Source organism: Harpia harpyja, chromosome 10 (assembly GCF_026419915.1).
Source record: "Harpia harpyja isolate bHarHar1 chromosome 10, bHarHar1 primary haplotype, whole genome shotgun sequence".
In the NCBI taxonomy this organism is placed as follows: domain Eukaryota; kingdom Metazoa; phylum Chordata; class Aves; order Accipitriformes; family Accipitridae; genus Harpia; species Harpia harpyja.
In genome coordinates this window covers 1,903,875-1,913,058 of record NC_068949.1, presented here as the reverse complement: position 1 = coordinate 1,913,058, position 9,184 = coordinate 1,903,875, and positions in this window count along the sequence as shown.

Sequence of the window (9,184 nt, the reverse complement as noted above, 5' to 3'; positions counted from 1 at the left end):
TAGCTCCTCCTCATTTCGGTCCCTCAGGTGCCGTGCACCAAGCCCTAGGCACAGAGCTCCCATCAGACCTCCCACTCGCCAGCATGTTGCCAGCTCAGCTGCACGCCCTCCTCCCCCTCAGCAGGGCTGACCCCAGGGAAGGAGACTACCCGAGGGCAGTGGGACTGAGCAAGGCTGCCACCAAGCCCACCTACGTGGGCAGGGGTGGGCGAGGGAGGCACAGAGCCCCTGTCTGCCCAGGCCCTGGACGGGGCAGCCGAGGCTCTGGCAGCCACAGGGCTGCTCCTTGCTGCCAGTGCAGTGGCAGGGACTGGGGCCAGGCTGCCAGAAGAGGGACCCTGGGGGCTGTGGCTCACCGATGAACCTGATGGCCTCCACTCTCAAGGTGGCCTGAGCGTCCTTCAGGTATGGCAGGCTGTGATGCAGGTATTCTTCCATCCTCCTCCTGTCCTGCACCAGCTGGAGAGAGCACAAGGTCACGGGGCTAGCACAGACCATTCCCAGCCGGCCAGAGCAGTCCCTCTTCCCATCACCCTCCTTCCTCCCCAGGCCATTCCTTTCTTCCAGCCAGGAGCCCTGTGGGGCTGAAGTTCAGGGAGAGCCACAGGCAGAGGGGGCCCGGAGGTACTGAGGCCCCTCCGTCCTGCTGCCAGGGCCCAGGTGGGCCAGGGTCTCCTTCAGCACCCAGGGGTGGGAGCGGAGAGGGACCTGGAAGAGAAGCCCTGGGGGCTCTGTGCTTGAGGGACGGGAAGGAGGACGCAGCTCCAGGCTGTGGGTTCCAGTCTGGAGCAGGGCCGGTGAGCAACAGCTGCACAGTCCACAGCCCGGGCGCACAGGGCATCCCTTGTCCAGCCTGGGCCCTGGGGCTTTGGGGTTGTCCTCACCAAGGCCTCTCCAATCCTCCATGTCTGCTTTGTCCGGGCCAGTTGCTTGAGCTCCTTCCTCTTCAGGAGGTCTGCACAAGTGAGGAGGGCTTCCCCAGAGGCCTGCAAAGCAGCAGAAGCTGGGAGATGGCACCACAGCTTGAGAAGGAGACCTGGCATCCCCCTCCTCTTGGCAAGGCTGCGAGCTGTTCCCAGCTTGTTATGGGAAGAGGCCGCTGCGGACAGAGTCTGAACTGGGTTTAATGCCCAAGGCACGGACACGGGGCAGCCAACACCTCAGGTACCGCACTCTGCCAGCCAGCAGAACAGAGATCCGCAAGAGCTGCTGAGCTGCTGCTAGGGCTGGGGGCAGAGTGAAGGGTAAGGGAGGTGTGGGCCCATGGCTGCAGGCCGTGAGAGTAGCAGTCCCATAGACACCAGGGCAGGAGGGAGGCAGCAGCACCTCCCGTGGGCGGCCCCCAGCAGGATGCTTGGCTCCCCAGCCAGGGCTACCCAAGCTCCTGTAGGCTGAGGCTCCAGGTGCGTTGATCCTGGGATGCATGACCAGTATTCCTCTGACCGCACCTCCCTTCCCACCACTCTCCTCGCTCCAGGCTGGGGAACAAGCTGGCTCTCCACTCCTTGCACTCCTCTGCACAGACCAAGTTCCCTGGCCTGACGCAGGGTGATCTCTGTGAGCAGGGCTTCAATCCTGCTCTTAGGGAGCTGCCCGAAACATCTGGGGGTCTCTTGGGCACAGCCCTAGGGGGACAGGGATTGGGGCTCATCAAAGCCCTGGCCTCTGACAACACCTGCAGGGACAGCTGGGAAGCCTGTAGGCACTTGTGTGTTCGGTGGCCACGGGCTGCTGCCCAGCCCCGCTGGACCAAGTAGGGCAGGTCTGGGAAATGTCCGTGCCAGCTTCTCCTCGCCTGCTCGTGCTGGCTCTGCAGGGACCCTTCCTTCCTCTGGGCTGTGCTGGGACCCCAGCACCCTGGCCACCTCTGCAGCAGGAGGCTCGGGGGGAGGAGGAAGGCAGCGGTGGGACCGGTGCAGGGGATGAGGGGAGCTCTGCCCTGTCCTCAGTGACTTGGGCAGCGCGACCCCGAGGTTACACACATTCCCAGAGTACGACTGCCAGCAGCCCTCACCCCTGATGCCCAGGCCAGCGCTGTGACCCCTCCCCCTGTCACTGTTCAGCTTTGAAATCTGTACCTTGGCCACACTCTCAGTCTGGTCATTCATATGGAAGAAGAGCGGGACCAGGACCCTCCAGATTTTCTTCTTCATCCGCCTCTTGTCTCTCCCCACCACAGTCTCCATCATGTCTCTGAAGAGGCAGATGGAGAGCTCTCGCAGCTGGCTGGACTCCTGGTAGGAAGGAAGACAGGGGGATTTCAGCAACAGCCTCTCCCTGCCCACGGTGATCAAGGGCATTAGCGTGGTGGATGTGAGGGGAGATGCTCCAGGGTCAGATTCTGCACAGAGGAGCCGTGGGCCAGATCTGCAGCTGGGGCTGAATGGCCCCGGGCAACGGTCCCCGTCAAGGGCCACACAAGAGGTTTCCGTCAGGTGGTGCTGTGCCTCCAAGTGCTCTCCCAGCCCTCCAGCATTCACCACCAGCTATGTCAGAGCAGCACTCCCCGGGGACGGGCTGAGGAGGACACCAGGCTGGCCCTCAGCAATGCCTGCAGGACACACACCACAGGCTCAGCCTCAGCTCCCTGCCACGGTGCCTGGGGAGAACGTCTGGTCCTGCCTGACAGCGCAGCTGGGGGAGCCCTCGTGGCTCCGAGCAGCTCTTGGGCTGCTGGTGCTTTGCACAGGGGCTGAGCCCCAGCGCAGGGGGATCGGGTCATCCGGAGGCATCGACCTGCCAAGGAGAAGCCGTACTGGGCTGCAGAGCCCAGAAGCCATCCCACCAGAGCCCAGGGGCGTGAGGAGGGAAGCAGCCCTGCCCAAGTCCTGCCTGCGGGGCTGGGCTGGAGGGCAGCTGTCCTTGCAGAGTACCCATCTGTGGGGCTCAGGCTCCCACAGCAGCCTTACGTCGTCGATGAGTGGCAGGAGCTTCCCTGCCAGCTGCAGAGTGATGTGGCTGGCCTCCTTCCTCTTCATGTGTCTCAGCAGGTTTCTGAAGACAAGCAAGGCCTTCATCTTGATATCTGTGTCACAATTGTTCAGAGTCCTCAGGATGTCGCTCAGCAGGATATGCATTTCTCTTGCCTGTATGAAGCACAATTTCTGTTACGGTGAAGCACTGGAAGACCACCCTGGCAAAAATGCTGTGTTCACTGAGCACCAGCCTCCCATCCGGCTTCCTGGCAGGTGGCACAGGAATTGCTGCAGCAGCCTCCTGTCTGGTGGTGGCCACATGTGCGCTGATGGGGACGATGGAGAGCAGGGGTAGGGAAGGGAAGGCAGGACAGCAAAGGCTCGGTGTCCCCTGCTCAGCCACCCCCTTTTCTGACACCCACCTCCTTACTCTCAGCCAGGCCCAAGCCACCGCGTTACCCACTGCCCCAGCCCCAGGCTGCCAACATGGCTTCACTTGACTATGCCTCGCTCACCATCTCAGGTTTTTCCGACAGTGTGACGATGCCTCTGAATACCAGCGCTTGCGTTATGTGGCATGGATACGTCATATACAACTGGAGGAGGACCAGGTCACTTAAATCCTTTTCAAGGTCATCGCAGGCCAGCAGCTGAAACAAAGACAGCAGCGAGAGACTGGCAGAGCCTGCAGGACTCCCCGCACTGTGCCGCTCCTGGTTCCCACTGCCAGCTCAGGACATGGGGGCCTGACGCAGCCCATCCTGGGGCCAGCTCTGCCTGTGGACATGCCGGTGGTTGTGAGTGCTACCCCAGCAGAAATGGGTCGAGGCCAGAGGTACTGACAATGGACCGCTTCTGTCCCAGCTCCGGTGACTGTCATCCCACCCTGCAGCCATGTCGGCAAAAGGGCAGGGTTCAGAAGCATCTCCGAGAGGCACTGCTTGTCACCAGGCCTACCTCAACGTAGAAAGTCATGGCAAAAGTTATCTGGAATTCCTTCCTACAGCAAAGAATCCCTTGCAGGTGCTGGAACATGGAGGCTCGCTGATCAACTGGGCTCTTACTCATCTCTCTGGAAGGGGAAAGAAAAGCACCACTGGGACTGAGCAGGGCAGGCAAAGCCTTGCTGGGATTGCACTGCCCAGCCTAGTCACGACGCCCCAGGCCAAGACATGCGTTTGCACTCAGCTACAGCTTCTACACAACTTGCTCACAGCACCCTGGTCTTTCCCCAAGCAAGGAACGCCCTTTCCGCTCTGACTGCTCTGTCACGAGCACTGCGGCTGCAGCCTTGTGCCTTGGCGCGCTGGGGACCCTCTCTCAGCCACGACGGATGGGGTTGCGGAGGCACTGCTGCCTGAAAGGGGCTCTCACCTGGCCAGCAAGCTGATTCCTCTGTGGAGGGTCTCAGTTCCGAGAAGCATGTCCCAGCCGCCCTCCTTCTGCATGCTCAGGACATGCTCTTCATAGCCAGCAGCACAGAGCAGAGCTTTAATGGCCTCCACTGCAAACCTGCATGCAGAGCGAAGTCCAGTCACAGACAGAGCATGCGCCCTGGCCGAGGGCCCAGGGCAATGGCAGGGGAAGGGGGATGGAGCACCTGAAAGGGCTGGGTTGATTGGCCTGATGCCATTCGCTGTATGTCCAGAAAATCTCCGTGGCGTGTTGTAGGAACTCCGCAGTGTATGAAATCTGGAAGACCAGGCCCATGAAGACCTTGGTGAAGAGTTCTTTTAGTGTCTCCTGGCAGATGGGCTGCTGGGTGAGCTTGCACAGGACCTTGGTTGCCTGCGGAATACACACAGCGACAACTCTCACTGCAAAGACATTGCTGTTGCACGGCCAAAGCCCTCGGGCAGCACGTGGGGTTTGGCTCAGGCACTGGCCCGGGCCACAGAGACTCTGATGGAGACCGCAACCTGGCTTCCAGGCCAAGGCCAAGACCCAGCAGCCCTGGGGGCTCAGCTCTTGCTTTTGACGTGGGCACCACAAGCCTCCCGGGGCTAGCATGGCCTGCTTTTTGTACCCTGCAGACCCTCCTGGGTTTCCAGGCTCAGGCCTTGCAGCCTGCGCAGACTCTGCCATAGCCAAGCCCCTGCCCCTGCCCCGGCCCCAGCCTTTGCCCGGACTCTGGCTTCTGACCCCAGCACCTCTCTGCCCCTGCCCCAGTCTGTGCCCCTGCCCTTGTCTGGGAGCAGCCCCTGCCCCAACTCTTGCCCCTGCCCCAGGTTTCCAGTCTGCAGAGCAGGGCACGGGGATGCAGGCAGCAGGGAAGCAGAGTGCTGCCGGGGCACGGGCAGACTTCGTGTTTGTGCACCGGGGCCCCAGCACGGGGCAGCCCTGTGTGGCTGGCACAGGGGAGCCTGGTGCTGGGCAGGCACCTGCTGGCCCTAAGGGCCTGTGTCCCTAAGTCCGGGAGGAGGTGGCTGCTTGGGGGCAGACAGGAGGGGCTGTGCCTGTTGTCCTGGGGAGGCATGAACAGCCCTGAAGGTGAGCAAGACCTGCTCTGGTCACTCACAGCTGAGGGAAGGCCGTGCACGTCCTCTGCGAAGTTGAACTGCTCTTGCGGTAGCTGGTCCTCGATCACACTGAGCAGCTCATTGCAGATCGTTTCCCAAGCGCTGGGCAGGGAGAACATCACCTCCCACATGGCCAGGGCAGCGCTGCAAGCCAGAGCGTTCTGTTAGCAGGGCAGCCTCAGCCACCGCGCCGTGCCTGGGCTATGGAACAAGCCCCCAGGGCTGTCGGGGCCGGTACCTGTCGCATGATGGAGCGATCTTCAACAGGCTCCTGACCGTATCCTTGGGGCACCGTTTGATCAGCAGGAAAAGGAGTGATTCCAGGCTGTGCCGGGCTGTCACTGTGCAGATGAACTCCATGTTTCTGTGGACGCACTCCAAGATCTTTTGTGCCTGGAAGGGACACAGGTGAGGATGGTGCTGCCACTGGCGTGCAACCATCTCCTCAGCTGCCACTGAAACTGCCGCCCTTCCCATGCCTCTCTGCTGGCTTGAAATGGATGGCTTCAGGTGCCCAAGACACCCGGGCTTGGGAGGGAAAATGCCTGAAAGGTCAGGGAAATCCCGCTGCAGGCTGCTTACATCCATCAGCCAGGAGGCAGGGTCTCTCATGGCCATGTAGAGCAAGCTGCAGGCCACCTGCTTGTCACAGATGCTGGAGTCTCTCATGGCTTCAATGGCTGTGAGGACCATGTCTGTCCTCTCAGAAGGCTGGAGGTATATGCCAAACACCTGTGGGAAGAAGGAGGGGAGGGAAGACGTCACACCGAGTGCCCTGACTGTGCTGCGTAGCTGAGCCGTGCGAGCAGCTCTGCTGAGAGATGCCCAGCAGTGCTGGCAGCATTGCCCACAGGAAAGCTGGAGACAGGGGCTGCAGTCACTGCAGGGCAGAGGATGAGAACAGAGGGCCCTCAGGGTGAGGGAGGAGGGCTGGGGTCATGGGCACAGCACGCTGGCCCTACAGAGAACCAGGGCTCGCTGGTGGCCAGGAGCACTGGAGCTGCTGCTGGGACACTGGAGTGCCACCCTCGGGTAGTCCCTGCTCAGGGACAGCAGGAACCCTCTCTCACCAGGGAGAGTGAGCCCATGCCGGTCCCGCTGATTCTGGATCCTTTTGCTCACTCAAGTCTCCTGCTGATGCCATGGACAAGAGTCACAGTAAGGGAGGAGCTCATTACCATAGCAATGTCACTGCTGTCACAGTGCCAAGAAAGCCAGGAAGCGCTCTCAGCTTCCCGTTGCCTTTGGAGCTGTGGATGCTCTGGATTATGTTTTGATAGCGTCCTGCCTAAAGAGGGGGGAAGAAAACACAAAACAGTTGGTAGGACGTAGGATCTTTGCCAACAAGCTTACCAAACGGTGAAAAGAGCTTGAAGCTAGGAATGGGCGAGGAGGGAGGTTACAACCTACAGTCAAGGGAAGGAAGTGGTGGACAGGGCTGTAAAGCAAAGGGTGACGAGTGATGGGAACAAGAGGGACCTCAGGAATGACGGAGAAGGATTAGACGCACCTGCCTCAAGCGTTTGTATACAAATGCTCACAGCCCGGGAAACTCTAAGGAACTAGAGTTCTGCATGCAGTCGCACAAGTAAAACACCGCTGGAATAACTGAGACGTGGGAGATGGCTCGCACAGCTGGAGTGCTGCGGTGGATGGATACAAGCTCTTCTGGACAGATGAGGCAGATGAGAAGGGGGGATTGCCTCCTATATGAAGGAGCACCTCGGATATATGGGACAATCAACAGTCTGGGAGAGAGCATGTGCGTCAGAAGCAGAGGATTTGCTTGCAATGTGTCAGGACACAAGCAGTTAAGGAGATTTCTGGAGGGCATCAGGGAGACCTTCTTTCTACAGGCACTGGAGGGAGCAACCACTGTGTTGCACAGCTGAATCTGTTGTTCACTAATACAGAAAAATTGTTTTGTGACATGGTAGTCATGGCTGTAGGGGCCATGAAATAGTGGGGTTCCAACCCCGAGAGGAGTGAGAAAGGAGAGCAGCAGAGAACAGTTCCTGGACTTCAGGTGAGCATTCAGCTTCTTCAGCTGGGCTCCTATGGGAAGCAGCTGTGAAGGGCAAAGGAGGTCAGGGAAGCTGGTAGACTACCAAAGGACAGCGACCTCCATGCACAAGATGGTCCACCCCAACACTTGGGCAAGTGAGCAGACATGTCAGGAGACTGGCCTGGCTAAGCTGGCAACTCCTGGCAGAGCTCCAACACAAAAAGGCAGTATGTGGGAAGTGGAAGGGTTCAGAGAAGAGAACTGCCAGTGGTGGGTAAGAACTGGGTCAGGGATTACTGAGAGAACCCAGTCCGCGTAAGAACTCATTGCAGATGAGTGCCTGAGACTAGTCAGGCGTCAGAACTGACCGATGCCCTTGCAAGGCTGCTTCCTTTCATCCTAAAAGGTCATGGAGATGAGGTCCCAACAGCTGGGGAAAGGCAACTATTGCAGCCATAGGGAAAGGTGATGAGAAACACCATGGCTTTACCAATGGTAAATCATTCCTGGCCAACCTGGCTGCCTTCTGTGATAAAAGGACTTTTTATCTTTGAGGAGGGGAAATTGCTTCTTAGGCTGCAGAGAAGTGGTGGAGCTTAATGGGACTTTCTAGTCTGAAGCAGGACAGAAACTCTAGGATGGGCAACCATTGCAGCAGGAAGTTTTTCAGTCCCCTGCTAACCAGGGCAGCTATGGAACCACTGCTTCAAGGGAGCTAACGAGGTCTGTGAGGTACCCGCATTTTTAAAGCAGCACACGTGTCTACAGCACGAGCATTGGCTATTTCTCACAAAGCAAGAGCTAAGGGACCCCAGAGAGGTGCGTGGCTATCACCTTATCCATGTCCTCTTGTTTCTGCACACACTGCCCTGATGCTGGGTTGCGTGGGCCCTGCAGCTGATGCAGCACAGCTGCTCCCCTACTCTGGCATTGGGAGGGTTTCTTGTTCCTTCCTCTAGCTGAGGAAAATGGATGAGGTGGCATGGTGCTTTGCTTGGCCTTGCTTTGGCCTCTCTGCCCAGAAGGACCCAACTTGTCGTTGTTTCTCTTACTTCTTTGTTGCAGGGTGAACTTGTAGAGGTAGCGAAGAGCATCTGCAGCCGCAAAGCGGATCGTCTGGTTGTTGGGAGCACAGCACAGGATGAGACGTCCCACCACCCTGCCCAGGTCCTGGAGAAGCTCCTCTTCACCAAGGTGATGGCTGCCAGAGACGCAGACCTGAGGGAGGGAGGAAGCACTGGTAGCGGGGCTACAGCATGGCAGCTGGGGCCAAACCCTTTAGCCCAAGAGCTGGTGCAGGGCTGGGTGCTGCCGCAGGCAGAGCTTTTGCAGGATGTGCCCAGCCCTGCACCCAGCAGGGATCAGAGGGCTGTAGAGGTGCGTGCCCCAGCCCCCGCACGCTGCCAGCTCTTCCGCCCAGCGCAGGGGCACCTCTCAGCAGCCCCTGACCCAGCGCAGCAGCCGTGGCAAGGTGAGAGCAGAGCCTGAAGGGAATGCGATGCAGCAGCAGCAGGATGGGTAAGTAAGAGCTGTCCCAAGCAGGAACAGCCTCCCCTGCAGCCCCACTGTTTCTGCTGCCTTTCCCTGCTCTCCAGCCCACAGCCCAGGCTCCTCTGCCTCAGGCCCAGGCTCCCTTGCCAGCTCCTGTTGCTTCGGCCCAGCAGACACAGCCCACAGCTCTGGCTGGCTGTCTCCCCTCACTGCTTTCTCACTCCGTCCCAGGCTGCAGCTGAAGGATTTTGACC